This window comes from Ciconia boyciana, chromosome 9 (genome assembly GCF_034638445.1).
Source record: "Ciconia boyciana chromosome 9, ASM3463844v1, whole genome shotgun sequence".
NCBI lineage: Eukaryota > Metazoa > Chordata > Aves > Ciconiiformes > Ciconiidae > Ciconia > Ciconia boyciana.
The window spans coordinates 2,356,208-2,372,031 of NC_132942.1; positions in this window are offsets into that span (position 1 = coordinate 2,356,208).

Sequence of the window (15,824 nt, forward strand, 5' to 3'; positions counted from 1 at the left end):
CTCCAAATTTGTCCTGGCAGACAGGATGAATAGTGTTTCTAACAAATGAGTGAGACGGTGGCATCGAATGGTTAAATAACCAGTTCCCAGACAAACAGGCAGCTCGTGCTAGAAGAGATTGTACTCGGTCTTCTGATTCACTCTCCTGTGGTTTAAGCAAAAGGTGGATGTGTCTCAAAAGCCCACGCAGGACTGAGGGTCCTCTTCTGCCCCATCGTTTGCCCCGAGGTCCCATCTGGATACACCAACAGTTAGCAGGAGAAGCTAGGGGTATTCCACCAAATGATTGCATCTTTTAAAGATATCATACAAAATAACACTTGGTTGCCAAAGAATATGGTATTTTTATGGATGTTTAGGAATGCAAGGTGAGGTGTCACAAGATCAAACAAATCCTAGCAATTCTGGGGGCTCATAAAATGTGCAGGAAGGATGAATGGTTCAGCCTTTTTAATTCCTCTGTGCCTCTTTGAAGATTTAATATGGTTTTTTGGTTGGCTTGAAACCTTAACGGTGCTCTAAAGCTCGTTATTTTTTCTCAGCAGCAGTAACCTCGATCTGGTGATGGTTCTGCTGAGCGTGGCCAGCAGCTGCTCTCGGGCCGGCTGCCGCTGCCGCGCGGCCGCACAGCACCATGGCATTGCCTCTGCTCGCCTGCTTTCAGGAAAAACTCGTCAAGCCCAAGTCCCATCGTTTTTCTTGAGTTCACCCCAAGAACCGTTCACTGCTTCTTTCAATATCTTAATTTCAGCACTACTTTTACAGCGATCAGTGTCACTGCCAGGGGAAAGAGAATACAAATACTTGGCGCAGGTCGATATTTACTTTTCTGTTTTCATGGACGTGGAGTCGATTGTGCCTGTTCGGAATGTCTCGGGAGAAGCATGAATAGTTTAAACATGTGTTCAAGGAAGCTTTTTTAGTTTATGGATCCCCAGGTATTTTTCCAAGTTGTGTTTTTGTAGAATTTCTTGAATAGGTGTACTATTGTTCTTCTAAAAGAGACTGAAAAAATAGTTCTGGACAGAAGAAGTATTCTTTAGACCATACTTTGCAAAGGAAGTAAATTGCTGAGTTAGTGCTAGGGACAGCCCAGCACAGCTCCAGCCCCTCGCCCGCCTTCCCGGGGGCTCCCGCGCCCGGCCCCTCCACCCGGCTCCCATGGGAGACACAGCCCGGCCACGCCACGGCCACGGGCAGCATCCCTCCAGGACAGCATGGCCAACCTCTTCACGCCTTTTAAGTATGTGTCAAGTGAGTATTTCTCAAATCCTCTTCACCAGAGGTCAATGTAACCTTCTGGGGGAAATAAAAATTCATTGGATTTCTCGTGTAGCGTTGGCGCAATGGTTTTAATTTACAGCCAAATAAAGAGGTTACTTTGGGGGTTGTGTTTTTCCCCGTTTCATTTGTATGTAGAAACACGTGTGGATGGGTTTGGACGGGTTTTGGCAGCAGTTTCGCAGATTGCTTTGGGATGTCTCCAGTGGTCGGTGGCCCAAAGGTGGCGAAGCAGCGGCGTGAGGAACGGGGAGCACTGCGGGACGGGTGCTGGGCGATGCACCCTGCCCGGGAACGGCTGCTCCTGGCCCTGCTCCGCCCGTCCCCAGTGGATGCTCATCGCAAAGGCTTGATTAGAGAAAGATTTTACAGTTACACAGTTGTTTTGTGTTGGCAAACTCAGTCCAGGAGCGTAGTGCAGATGTAGCCGTGGGAACCCCGGCCATGGCTTTTGTATGTGGTACAAGCTTTGCCCACACTCGCCTTTCAGAAACGCACTTGTTAGCATATGCTGGCCAACACGCACTAACGAAACACCCTGAAGAATCACAGGGCACGTGAAGCTGGACTGGACCTCCGGAGGTCATCGGACCTGAGCTCTGGCTCAAAGCAGGGCCAGCTCTGTAGTTAGATCCCCTTTCCAAGACAGATGGGGTCTGACGAGCTGAAAAAGGAGAGGTGTGTAGTGCTCTTGAAATGCCACAGAAACCTCCAGCATCTTGATGGTTCCTAAACTAAAGCCGGGATGGAGCAGGCACGTAGCTGAGTTCAACAGCAGAGAGGTTTCTCTGCATCTCACGGTCAGTGAGCGTCAACTGCTGATGACTCATTTGGAAATGATTTGTTGGCAGCGTGTCCCCATCCAGCACGCCGCCTCCATCGACTGTTCCTGCAGACCCCCGCGTGCACACGCCGTTTCCGTGCTGTCGGGCAGGGATGAAATCCAGCTGACAACAGTAGATACCAGGGAAAAAAATCCCTAAGAGTTTCTGATCCTGTAAGGGATTTGACAAAGGAAATAGTGGAAGTCCCTTTGCTGAACGTGGCAAAAAAAGTTTGGACAGTGCTGTCAGGAAAATATTCTTCACTGAATGAGTGAGGCAGCTTATTAGGTCTTTTCTCTATTTCTGTGACTATGAAGCCAGAATTAATGAGTAAGAGGCCGTTACGGCCGGTGTCCAACTGAATAGTTACAACATGCTTAGGGAAGCACACTTTTTCTTTCCTTTTGGACAATCAAACGTGGTATTTTTAGTCCCGGACAGAGCTTTCTCCTCTGTAATGATGTAAGGTTCCTGTTAGCTCATCAGATTGGGTTGCCCACTGTGAAAAGCTAAAAAGAGACAAAATTGCACGCCCCATTAGGTCTGAGCATCAGCTCGAGGCGGGACGACGGGGAAAGGCTTTCTGCTGCGGAATCGCACCCAAGCGGCAGAGCAGGCAGGATGCAGAAGCCCAAACAAACCGCAAAGCCTGATCCTGGTTTGAACTGAACTCTTGTTAATTTATCTCCATTTATGGAGTTATTTTATGTCAGACGGAATATTATGCTACTTTATGGCTGCTTCATTTGAGACAAAATATGTGATGACCTAAACAAATACCAAAATCCACAAATTATACCCAGGTGGCAAATTTATTGTTCATGTTTTTAAAAGCCTTTTTTATATAATCCTCCTCGTGGGCGGCTAATCAGTGAGGCTGGATCTCTGGCTGGTGTCAGTCTGCGTAGCTGTGTCCAAGTGCATTCATCTCTGCTGCTTTATGCCAGCTAACAGTTTGCCTCATGTATTTTCATGTTCTTACACTGAGAAAACTCTTAACTTAGTTGCGATACAGAAAAAACAGGGCTTAACAAAGCCGGAATGGTTGTGGTAAGTGGTAAAGAAATACCTTAATTTTGTAAGGGTGTTGGTTTGCAAGAAGGGCAAGGAGGCTGCCCGGGTCGGAGCCGGCTGGGGGCACAGCAGTCCCCGGTGGCTTTTTGGTGGCCACCAAAGCCAGACCTTTTGGTGGCCACCAGAGCTTTCAAGCTCTGGTCCTGCAGCTGCTGAGCAGAGCCTCCTCCGAGGCTGGAGCGGACCCAGCCCCTCGCGTCTCCCCCCTCCCGCATCCCAGCATCTCGCTGCTTTGGACAGGGTTTCTCTGTAGCTGGAGGTCTCTGCTTCTCCCGGGGTTGTGTAACTCCGCTATAAAGCGTTCTCAGGAGGGGATTTTTTCTGTCTCCTGTTTTTTCCTCTCGTAGGCAGTCAGATCACATTCACCTAAAGCTTTCTATGCAAGAAACTAAAGTAATTTCCTTTAAACGTTCATTTGAGGCTTGTTAGTTTACAAAGAAATCTGTTTCTCTTCCATCGCCCTTCCCAGGCACTTCCTCTGCGTTCCTGGCCTGCATGTCAGTAGGAAACGCAGGTGCCTTAACCTTCGGCTGCTGGCACCCGTCGCCGTGGGAGAACAAAAGTGCGAGGCTGTGTGCCTCGAATCCTCAGCCTGATGATTTCCTAAACCCTTCCAGCATGGCAATTCTGCAGCTCCTAGTGACAGATCCTTAGCACTCTTAAAAAAAAGTTTTCCTAGAGATCTATAAAATACATAGGGTCACCTCCTCACGGGTTGTGAGTCAGCATAGCCTTGGGGACTTGAATGAAGGGCTGCTGTGCCCTGTCGTGCCTGGGGACGCTTCCACGGGGCTGTGGATAAAACTCGGGTTTTCCTTGTCGGGCGCGTGGTCCCTCCTCGGCTGACCCCCTCACCGCAAGCAAGAGGAGACTTGAAGCGGATGGGTGCAGACAGACACGAGTTCCAGGTGATACGTCATGCATAGACGCTCGGAAATGATTTCTGGGTGTAGAAAAGGCCTTTCTGGCCCATTGGAGGTGCCTGAGAGGGAAGTTTCTGAGTGAGGCTGGAGCCTAAATGGGATTTACTTTTGCCGAACGCACTCAGGGGCCCCTAAACATTTCGCGTGTTGGCTCCGATCCAACCCACGTGAGCCTTCCCGTCAATGTGGCTTTTCGGAGCAGGCCAGAAGAAGGAATGGATTGCTTGTGATATTTGCCAGGCATTTGCTTTATAGTCACTGAAGACGAAATGTATTTGGTTTCTAATGAAAGAGGGATGTTTCTAAACATAATGAAGTTCTAGCCTTTGTTTTGCTTTTCCTAGCCCAGCATTATGTGACATATAAAACCACCCCATTTGTTTTCCATTGCCTGTAAGGAAATTCCCCCGTAAGACCACCACTGAGCAGATACTATGGAGGAGGCCAGCCCTGCTCCCACAGTCCCGTCTCCCGGGCTCAGCCGGACCCCCGGCCCCATCTCACCTCGCCGCAGAGCGTTAACCACTGGGTGACGCTGGGCACGTTCATGCACCGTCTGCCCTGTGCAAACAGTGCACGCTTCCTAGCACAGTGTAGCCCATACAGGCACAAGACCCATCTCTATCATGAACGTGTCACTGTTATGCCACAGCACATGTTTAATCCTAATTTCTGCCGGCCTTTTATGCCCCGTACTCCATCCTGCAGTATGGCTGGACCAGTAAATGCATTTAATAGTTTGGAGTCAGTGCAAATGCACATGCTTTGCTGAGAGCGGTGCTCTGTCTCTTCCAGAAGCAAAACACACCTGTGTCATAAAACGTGATCGTAGTGAATAAAATCATATGGTGGATGTGAGTAGGATATTGTGGTTTTGGTCTTTTCGGGTGAGGAGAAGTTTCTGTGGCAATAGTTACTATTTCTATAGCATCGTCCGTCTGCGGGTCCGACGGCGGAGCTGTAGGGAGTGTTTTGGCACCAGGGCAGCTCTGTGGCTCCTGGCTGGTGGCTCTCCCAAGCCCCCTGGTATGTCCCTTTGAGCTGGCCCTGGCTCTGCTCCATCCTCCTGCCCTCTTGCAACTGCAGGTGGGGGTAAAACCAGCCAGCACGGCCTGGCACCGGGTAGGATCTGGTGTGGCTCCCTTCCTGGTATTGCCAGTGTTAACAGACGGAGGCTGGAAATCTTGCTGTGAGATGGAGAGAAGGAAGAGCTTTTTTTCAGGTTGCAAAGCTGAGACGTGCAGAAATGAAGCGACCTTACAGAGGCCTTTGGGAACAAAAGCACAGTCCGTGTCTTTCAATTTGAATTGCAATCTGCAGTCCCATGAACTCATACAAACCCACCCTTTCTGCTCCCCTCTGGCTGGCTGGAGGTGCACCGCGCTCGCTCGGGGAGCCGGCACCGCTCCGGCAGGAACAGCGGCGTGGGAGCAGCGGGCAGCAGAAGCCAGCCCGGGGCTGTCACGCCTGGAGGGGCCCACGGCTCCTCTCCCCTGGCACTCGCTGCTCTCCCAGTGGGTATTTCGAAAGCACGTGGAGAATCAAGCACGCCGCGATGGATGTTTTCCACGTGAAGTTTGCTTGCCAGAGCTTACGGGCTGCGCTGGGTCTTCATTTCCTTCGGTGTCTGGAAGTCACGTTAGGAGCACCTGCTTCTCTTCACGGACGATAACTAACACACAGCCCTATATTTCTTCTGCATTTAATGAAGGAATTACTCCCTAAAGGACTCGGTACAAAATTCCTGTGTTGTTAAAGATGTGCCAACATTTCCTTCGCAGATCTTTGGTTCCCACCAAAGTTAGTGGAAAGTCGTCTTTTAACTTGCTGTGGCTGGGCTGGGGCCCTAAACGGAGTTCACTTCAGGATAACCCCGAGGAAACCTGTTGTTTTCTAAATGTGGAAGAAATCATATATTTCACTTGCTGTGATTGCCAAGGAAAAAAATATAAGGATTTTTTTTTTAGCTTTAGGCTTTTTGTTTCTATGCTCTAGGACCAGGTGCTCACGAGTGCACGTATGCTGATCTACACCACTGGTGTAATGACAGCATTAATAACGTGACCAGAAAAATAATTTGATCCTGTTAAGAAAATATGTTCCCACAACTCTTAGTGTGTCTTGTGTACCTTGCGTATCTTGAGTTGAACTCAGCCGATCGTGATTAATTTGAGTTTGACTACTGAATATACTGTTGTAACTGAATTCAGGGCAGCAGTAATGCTCTACAGAATCTGGGTTTCTGATTAATTCAAGTAAATGTTTCATTAAAGTGAATGGATCTTCTGCTTGGATGTGTCAGCTCTTCCTTATCACAGTGCTTAGTGAAGGAGAATTTCAGCTGCTGAAATCCGACATACATTTGCAGTTAGCGCCACAGATAACCTCTCATGAATGTGAGATCACAGAATCGTATAGGTTGGGAAAGACCTTTAAGATCATCGAGTCCAACCGTAAACCTAACACTACCAAGTCCACCACTACACCATGTCCCTAAAATTTTTCAGGGATTCAGGGATTTTCAGGGATTTTTCAGATTTTTCAGGATACTCTCTCTGCAATCAGTTTATAAACCAGATAATTTATAAATCAGCTTTTTAGTAATCAGAGGGCAAATCTTTGGATGAGGGACACCTAACGAATGTCAGCTTCTGCTGCGCTGAGCATCAGCCAATTCCACACGGAAAGAAAACCAACCTCCCTTCGGACTTCCCCATTTCAGAACAACAAAAGTAACCCATTCTCCTTGAATTATTAAAATGACAGAGGGGGACAGCCCTGATTGACTGTTGAGTATCTGCGTGGCCTGGGTTGGCAATCAGTGCAGCCCTGGGCATTGCAGGCTGGGACCCGAGAGCGTCTGCTCCGGTCCTGGCTCTGCTGCTGCGGGAGCTGCCCCAGCCCCGCGCTCCTCCGGTCCTGCGGTAAACCAGGGAAACGTCTCCGGCTTCTGCTGGAAAACACTTGGAGATCCACAGAGAGGGAGCAACATCTGAGACTGCTGCTATTGCTCTGGGCATAAAACCCCTCCGAAATAGCCTCTTTCTTTTGGAGTCTGCCTCCCCCCTGAATAAAGCGCAGTATTCTGGATTATTAGCTCGTTTAGAAACTCCAAAAGGCACTATGCTTCAGAGAAGTTTTTAAATAAATTGGATTTTATTTCATTTTTAAAATAGGCTCTGAGGTTCATAAGGATTTGCTCTTTATTTATTCCTTGAGCCCAACCTACAATTTTTTGCCCTTTCTCTATGTGACGGTAGCCAAAAAAGCCATTACAAATCTCAGACGGCAGCGTTTGTGAGCCAGCGTCTGCTTTTACAGCAGAAGGCAAGCTAGGGTTACCATTGGGGTTGTTTATATGGAATCACGTTAATTAATTGCTGAAGATATGCTTTGGGTTTACATCACTTCATTGTTATTGGGCTGTGCTCATCCTGGCTAAACACAGTTTATTTTCAGCTGCTGCCCTCTCCTTCCCTTCCAGCTGTTCGCATCGCTGTGCCCCGGCATGAAATACATGGAGGCGTTTTAGCCCGAAATTCCTGTCACCACCTTCACGGTGGTTGCAGCTGTGAGTCCTGGCTGGGGAGAACAACTCCAAGAGGCTGGAGCCAGCGGAGCCAGCCACGGCTGCCCGAAGCCCGGGGAGCGGCGTGGGGAGCAGCTCCGCTGCTGCCCTTCCCCATGGCTGGACGGTGCCGCTCGAGCTAGCCGGTCGCACAACTACTGTAAGCAGCTCGCTCAGACTCTCTGTTTGCTTTAAAGTCTGGAAAGCACCTCTGCAAACGGAGCTTTGACAATTTATCTCAGCTAAGCTTCTGGCCTCACGCGCTGATTGACTCGTTGCTAATTATTTATTTGGGGAAATCAGTGGTGGTTCTTAAATGTGGATTTTTACCGGCAAAGACAGCACAGGAGTCTGGATTCTCGAGTGTACCCATTTTACCCAGAAACTCGGACGTGACAGAGAGGGCAGGCCTGGCCAAGCACCACGATCAGCGAGGATGTCCGTTTGCATGGAAAACAAGCGGGTGTCTACAAGGAGCCGCTGCATGCACCAACGGGGATGGGACGGGCTGGGGAAGGCAGAGGTGCAGCCGGCCCCAGCTGCTTGCCACGAGAGAGCGGGGAAACATGCCCTCCCTCGTCGCCGCTGCCCTCCAGGGTTAGCATCCGTTGTCCGAAAGGCGTTTGGTTCCCGGCTCCGCTGCAAACATTCCCGTCTACAAAGAGCTCCGCGTAGCCAGGCTGCTCTGTGTTGTGCTGAGCGCAGGGTGGTGGTGCAGGAGCTGGGCCAGATCACAGCCCTTTGCCTTGCCTCCTCCTCCTCCTCCCTCTCCCTGTGGGACACAGGGCTTCCTCCTCCTCCTCCTCCTCCTCTGCAGGAGCAGGGCAAGGGCTCCCCTGCCTCAGCTCCGCACCCTGGTAATTCCCAGCAGCTCTCCTTGGGGCTGCTCCCTGCTTCGTTTTCCAAACATCTCTTTAATCACGTCGGGAGGATTTAGAGAGGCAGAAATGCACTCCACTCTCCCTCCAGACTCAACACCACACAGAATTAGGAGTGCTGGGTCCATATTTCTGGTCTCTGAGGTGGACAGCAGATGCGAGCAAGGACTGCAAGCTCTCCTGATAATTTAGCGTAATAATGGTGTTAGCGAGGGCCAAATTGCTAACTTGATTGTGAATGAAACTAATCATCCTGCCAGAGCATTGCCACGAATACTTTAAGACCAATGAAAACAGACTGGCCCGGAATGAAATCCACTCATTGTATCAAAATGACCGTAACATCTTGTGCACATTTATTGCCAAGTATGTTGGCTTTTGGGTTATTTGACAAAATACGGCCTCAGCTGCTCTCTGCTGTTTGGCACGGTGTCAGGAGACCATGGAAAACAGGGAACCCTGTTCCACAGGGTTTTAGAAAGGAGGTGAAAAAAAGGAAAAGAAAGTCAACAGAAGGTATTTTTTACAGTAATGTCTTATTACGCAAGCAAGCAATTTGATCGATTTTGTGTGATTTTTATTTCCTGGCTACAAAGAGGGGATTTTTTTTGTGGGGGAGAGTGCTCATAAAGCCTCTCTGCTATTTATCCCTTTGACCTCTGCATTACCCCAGCCGTGGCCGGGATGACAGATGTACATCCATGCACTCGGAGTAGTGAGGTTAAAAGGAAAAGTGACTCATCCAGTATGAAACCCCCCAGAAAAAAACCAACTCCCTTCGGATGGAGAGAGGTGTTAGACCAGCAGCTTAATTTTGGCCACTCGCTGCCTTCTTGCCGGACTGACTTATGGGTTAGTACTGTGCGACCACGGCTGCTTTGGGGTAGACCTTCTGGACTAACTCCTTAGAAGCACGGGCGCTCGGGAGGGGGCTTTGTCTGGCCGTAGGTGTTGGCATCCGCACGTAGGTCACCCAGGAAACAGCCTTTCTCCAGTGTAAGGGGGGTACAGAAAAATCCTCCAGCCTTGAGTGCCCTTATCAAAAAGCAATGCAGTAGGAGCTGTCCCGGCTCCTGCCAAGGGCAGGCAGCCTGTTTATCAGAGCTGGAGAAGACACAAAGCTAAAAGAGGCTGCAAACTCATTAAAGAGAAACATCTGAAATAAGTTATGACCCAGCTCAGTGGGGACACGTACCAAGTACAGAAACTGTGTAGCTGCAAAGTGAGGAACAACCAGTCACTTCTGCTGAGAATAGGTGGGAGGCAAAGAAATCACCGGCCCCAGGCGAGTCCCGCGGGGACGCGCAGCACCGTGCCGGAGCACACGCAGGAGAGCTTTCTGCGAGACGAACGAAGGGACCCTTCTGCCGGTGCTGCTGCGGGACAGGTCCCAGCCGGTGCGGCTGTGCATGGTGCACGCTGGTCCTTTTCTGGAGCAGTGCCATGAAGTAAGTGACCTTTCTTCGACAATTCCACTTTTTGGCATGCCGAGTGTGATCTCGCAGTGTTGGTGGGTTGTAACCGAGGTTTGAAATCAGACTTTTCCCCCCTTGTGCTTTTGGTTTTTAAAAAATCTGGCTTTATTTAAGGAGCAAAAGTGGCATTTGCAGATCTCTGTGTGTAAACCAGCGGTTTACTATAACCACTCTGAGGACAGCTTCATCCTGTGGGTCACAGGCCTGTGCTGGCGATGTGTCATGTAATAACCCATCCGCAAAGGTTCCCATGGTGGGGGGAGCAGCTTGAACCACACACCTATCCCAAGGCAGGTATTTGGAGAACTTTTGATGCTGTTAATCAACTGACTGGAAACAGAGCTGTAACGGTAGAGCTGACCCCCATCACTCGGATCTGGTTTATGCCCTTTAACTCCATTGGTTTCAGTGCTCTTCCCCCTCTGAGCTGCACTGATGTCTGGCAGTTCTCAGCTGCCTTAGCGGGCTGGGGTGACTTTGGGCTGCGGTATCAACAAGAGAAGCTGCACTGGCTCTGCCTGTCTGCCTCGGCTTCGTGTCTGGACGTTACCACCATCACGCTGGATTTCTCTCAAGCTGAGCCTCTACTTTGTTGCTCTGTTTGCTCCAACACTTTCAGAAGTACTCGCCTGCCCACGTGCTTGGATCCCCTTGGCGGTCACGGGGCCCTCCGTCTCCCGGCAGAGGGGAAATTGCATGATCGTATGGAAAATACCAATAATGTTGTTGAGTTTTGTTGCCGTGGGAATGGGAGCTCAAACCAGAAATACAGCACATCAGATGGCGGAAGGCTGCCTGTTGTGGAGGATGCCCAGAGTTCTGTCTTTGAACAATGACATAGCAAAAGAATGAGACACGAAAGGCCAAGAGCTGCTCTGTGGGTTAGTCTTCCATTTCTTTTGACCTTTAACTATAAACTGTCCCTCTTATGACTGTCTCATAATATAATCTTATATTGTACGTGATTTTTCATGCACTTGCATTAATAAATGAGACTTTTCTCTCTTTGTGTGACTTTCTGAAAGTAAAATACTTCATCCAGAAATGAAAGACTCTATTCACCTTCAGCCCACATAAATATCTTCTGTTCACATACAAATGCATGAGACCTTCTGCAGTCTGTACCCAGATGTTCGACGTAATGGCTTTTCATCTTTCAGTCTTATCACTAGGTTGCTTTTATTTAGGAACGAGTCGGATTCAAAGAAGAGCTGAACACTTCTGTGGTTAGTGAGCACATCTGCAGCTATAAAAACGCCAGGCCACGGAGGAGTAGGAAGGTCAAACTGCCCCACATGTGTCCTGTAGACAGCGTGACTCTGACGAGCTCCCCGGTGCTGGTGCAGGTACTTTAAATAGCTGGGGCTGGTTCCCACCAACGCTGGAAGAATGGAGCTCGGCATCGCACCCAGCTCCAGCCCCAATTTCCTCTGTCCCCAAAGTCCTTTCCCACCAGCATCTACTGGGATCCACCCTGTGCTAATGTATAGCTGGTCTGATGCGATTAGAACCAAACTATGGACTTCTGCAGCTTTGCAGTGAGGCCACGGCAAGGAACCAGCTCCCATCGTTTCTTCGTTGGGGCATTTCCACCTGCACGAACACGCGGCAGGCGAGTGCAAGGCAGTGATTGCCCAGTTCTGCCACCGCCCCAGCCATGTCAAGGCACCGAAAACACCCAGCGAGAAGTGGGGTCCCACGGTGGACACTCAAAAATTACTGTTTCTTCAAAGCTGGTGGGAATTTGGTCTTCTGCTGGCTTACGACATCCACATCTGTGATGCATCACCGGAAGGCAGAGCCAAACATCGTATCAACAGAGGAGGAGGAATAAAGAGCTTGAGCTAGCACAGAGGAGTGATTTTCACATGGCAGGGTGGGGCGATCACGCCACGACTCCCTCGGCTTTGAGCCGGAGGCCCATGACGGCGGCGCTGAGCAAGCCCTCGGCTGGCTGAGTCAGCCTTATCGGCCGGGGCCGTGCAGGAGGGAGCAGGGTTATGGATGGGCTGTCAGGCCCTCCTGGCAGGGCCTGCCTTTATTAGGTAGCGTCACAGCTGCTGGCCGCTTTCCACAGGAGTTTTAAAAACGCTTTTAAAAAAATCTTGTAGGGAGGGTGTACTAAACATACTGTACTGCGGTGAGAAACAGACCCAGCTGACAGGAGTGTCTGCTCACGACTGGCTAAATTCCTGCTGTATTTTTAACATATTCGTTGCCCTTTGCACTACGTGCCTGTGTTAGCTTTCAGGAGTTGTGTTAAATTTCTTTTTTACTTTCTCTCTCTCAAGAAGGATTTCAGCCCTGGCTCCTCTGCCCTCTCCCAAGGGGTGGAGGTTACGTGTGGAGCGTGTGTGTGTGTGTGTGTGTGCCGGGCTCTGCTTGGGCCGAGCAAGCGGCCGAGGGCGGCCACGGCTCCGGGCAGCCGGGAGGGGAGGGAAGGTCTGACCCAGGGCGGCGGGCGGTGGGTCCCCCCGGCTCAGCCGTGCTCCAGGATGCACGCACAGGGTTTGCGGGTGACTCCATCCCTTCTCCCTCTGCATGATTCGTCTCCGCTTCCTTCGCACCCTCCTCCTGCAGCCACCCCAAAACCAAGGCCAGGAGGGCGTGGGGTGCTGCCGCAGCAGCTCTGAGCCCTTTGCCGGTGACGGCTCCGTCGGGGCCCCGGGCGTGCGCAGCCCACGCTGCACAGCTGCGCAGAGCTGGGACCAGCGGCGCCTGGCCGCTGGTGCTCATCTCACGGTCGAAAGAGGGGCGGGAATGCAGGGTAAAGTCCAGGCAGTAATATGATGAACTTTGGTGTCAATTCACTTCGCCTTCCTTGAGAAAGCGTCTGTAAGACCATGCAAAGAAATAGTCCTGCTGTGTCTCAGTTGATTTTTCAGCCAGCAGAATCTGTGATGCAACTCCTGGCTGGCCGGTGTGAGGTCAGATGCAGAGCAGCTAACATTGGCTTCCCACTCACCTGATTTCCCACCCAGCAAGCGACGGTGCCAATTTAAGTAAATTAATTTAGAAACAGGCTCTTTCGGGCCGCACACTTTCCGTAGGTCCCCGGGGGGCGAGTGCCAAGGGGGAGCTCATTCTTTCCTGCTCATTTGTGTCCTGGCCGCCCTGGCGAAGTGGTGACAAAGGCTGCATTTAGCAGGAGCCATGGCAGCGGCTGATGCCATCCGGACATTGCTCTGCTTGTGCCAGTGATTCACAGAGGCCGTCACAAACCCTCTTCCCTTCGCAGCCAGCTTGGGCTCCTGCACTGACCGCCTGGCAGGAGCAGATTTCCCCTTCAGCTGAATCAGATTAATCCAAAATAATTCCATCAAGATCAGGAGAGTAAGCGTGGCATTACCCATCCCGGCGTGACTGAGAGCCTATTGATCCCACTAATTCTGTGTTTCGCTATCAAGCTGCTGAGTCTGTGTTCGGGTATGTTTAATGTTTTTAAGGACAAGGTCAGGATCCTCACGTTTTGCAGAACATACTTCCATTCTTTTACTTTAAAAGAAGCATGGCACACATCCTAAATACAGAAATACCCATCGTTTTCCAGCTGGGTTGTAACAGAACCGTTGGAGCCATTAAATCTACTTGCTGAATTTTGTGCCAGAGTTACTTTGTTAGTACCAAACACTTTGTTAGTGTTTGGGAGAAGCTGGTATCATGTTAATAATTATTTGTGTGAGGCATAGTGAAATATATTGCTTACATATGTAGCCACAACATGTTGGCAAAATGTGAATTTATATTTAAGTTTGATGGGAGGCAACTAGTACTTGCATATTATCCAGTTCTGCTTCCTTGGCTGGCCGAGATTCTTCCCTTCGGGGATAATAACTGTTTTACCACAGCCATGCTGAGCCAGCACAACCATCGGGGGGGAAATGGATTTGTCCTGGGCACCTACAGCAAGAAAAGATGTTCATTATTTCAATGTTCAGCCTCAGCTGTGGAAGTTTTTAGGTTGGAAATGGATGCGTGGACATGTAGAGCTAGACAAGGCATCACCCTGAGGGTGAAAGCTCACTCCTGAGGGCGAAAGCCCCTCACCCTGAGGGCGAAAGCCCCTCTCTCCAGAGGGCGAAAGCTCTGGCTGACCAGGGATCTGGTCGATCCTGCTCTTCGCTGAAGACGCCAGCCCAAACTCCTCCGACAGCTGGCTGGCAGATTACTCGTCCTGCCCGCAGAGCTGCTTGCAGGAGTTGCAGCCCCAGCAGCTTGATAAGAAAATAATAATTTCAAGCTTAATCTCTTCTGCTGCAAATTAAACCTGATGCTATTTATCGCCCACCCAGCCTTGGGGGTCTGGGGGGGAAGCCCTTCAGCCCAAGCCTTTGCTTGCGCTCGGCGCCCGGGCCCGCTGCAGCTCGCCCAGGGCAGCCGGGCCCCCCCCGCCTCCGCGACCGGCCGCCGGCCGCCGTGCGGGAAAGGGCCGGAGCCGCCGCCCGCCCCGCGGCCGGGCCGGGCCTGCTCGGGCTCGGCCTGCTCCCTCCCGGCCGCTGCGGGAACGGCAGCGCGGCAGCCGCCGGAGCTCCCCGGGCCGGGCCGGGCCAGGCCCCCCTGCCGCCTCCCTGCGGGCCCGGCCCGGAGCGCGGCCGAGCCCAGGCGGCCCAAGCAGCGGGGCCGGAGCGGCCTTGGCCGAAGCAGCCCCTGGCCCCTCTCCGGGCCCGGGCATGGCCGCTCTCCGAGGGCGGGGGCTCCCGGGAGTGCTCTGTGCTTTGTCCGAGGGCAGTAATTGTACCGGAGGACCCCCCTGTCCTGGTTTCGGCTGGGATGGAGTTAATTGTCTTCCTAGTAGCTGGTACTGTGCTGTGCTTTGGATTTTAGGATGAGAATAATATCGATAACTCGCTGATGCTAAGTTGCTAAGTGGTGTTCGCACAGTGGCTGTTGCTAAGCGGTGTTCGCACTGGCCAAGGACTTGTCAGCTTGCCCTGCTCTGCCGGGTGCAGAAGAAGCTGGGAGGGGGCACAGCCAGGACAGCTGGCCCCAACTGGCCACAGGGCTATTCCATACCATATGGCCTCATGCTCAGTATAGAAACTACGGGGAGTTGGCCAGGGGCAGCGATCGCTGCTCGGGGACGGGACGGGCATCGGTCAGCGGGTGGTGAGCGGTTGCATCACTTGGTTTTTCCCTTGGGTTTTGTTCGTCTCTTGCTCTCTTTTTGTTTTCCTTCTCATTACGATTTATTATTTTATTTTTTTTTCCAATTATTAAACTGTTCTTATCTCAACCCACGAGTTTTCTTACTTTTGCTCTTCCGATTCTCTCCCCCATCCCACCGGGAGGGAGGGTGAGCGAGCGGCTGGGTGGTACTTAATTGCTGACTGGGGCTAAACCACAACACCTCACTTGGAATTTAGGGAATTAGGCAGAGGACGTGGCCTGCCGGAGGGGAAAGGGAGGGCAACTGGGACCAGCAGGAGGTAGGGTGTTTCTTCGTACGTGTGGTATCCTGTAGCAGCGTGGATATGTTTTTTTCGGTAACCCTGGCTATGGTGAGAGCGAATGGGTCCCCAGAAGAATGTAAAGCTGAGCTGTTTGTGGCCCTGGGGGTGAAGATTAGTGCCAGCTTTTACTGGGATGCAGTTTGGTGAGGTACAACTAATGAGGAGCTAATAAAGTATTAGGAACCACATTTAATTCTGCATCATGAAAAAAAGAGGTGTTTCGCCCTCGTGGGAGAGGGTTGGTAGGCTGCATTGGCCAGAAGCCGGGGCCTGGGGGAGAACAGCTGTAACACCTTCCTTTAGAGGAGGAAATGCCGCTGGAGCCCTTGGCGAGCAGTGACATTTTAAGGA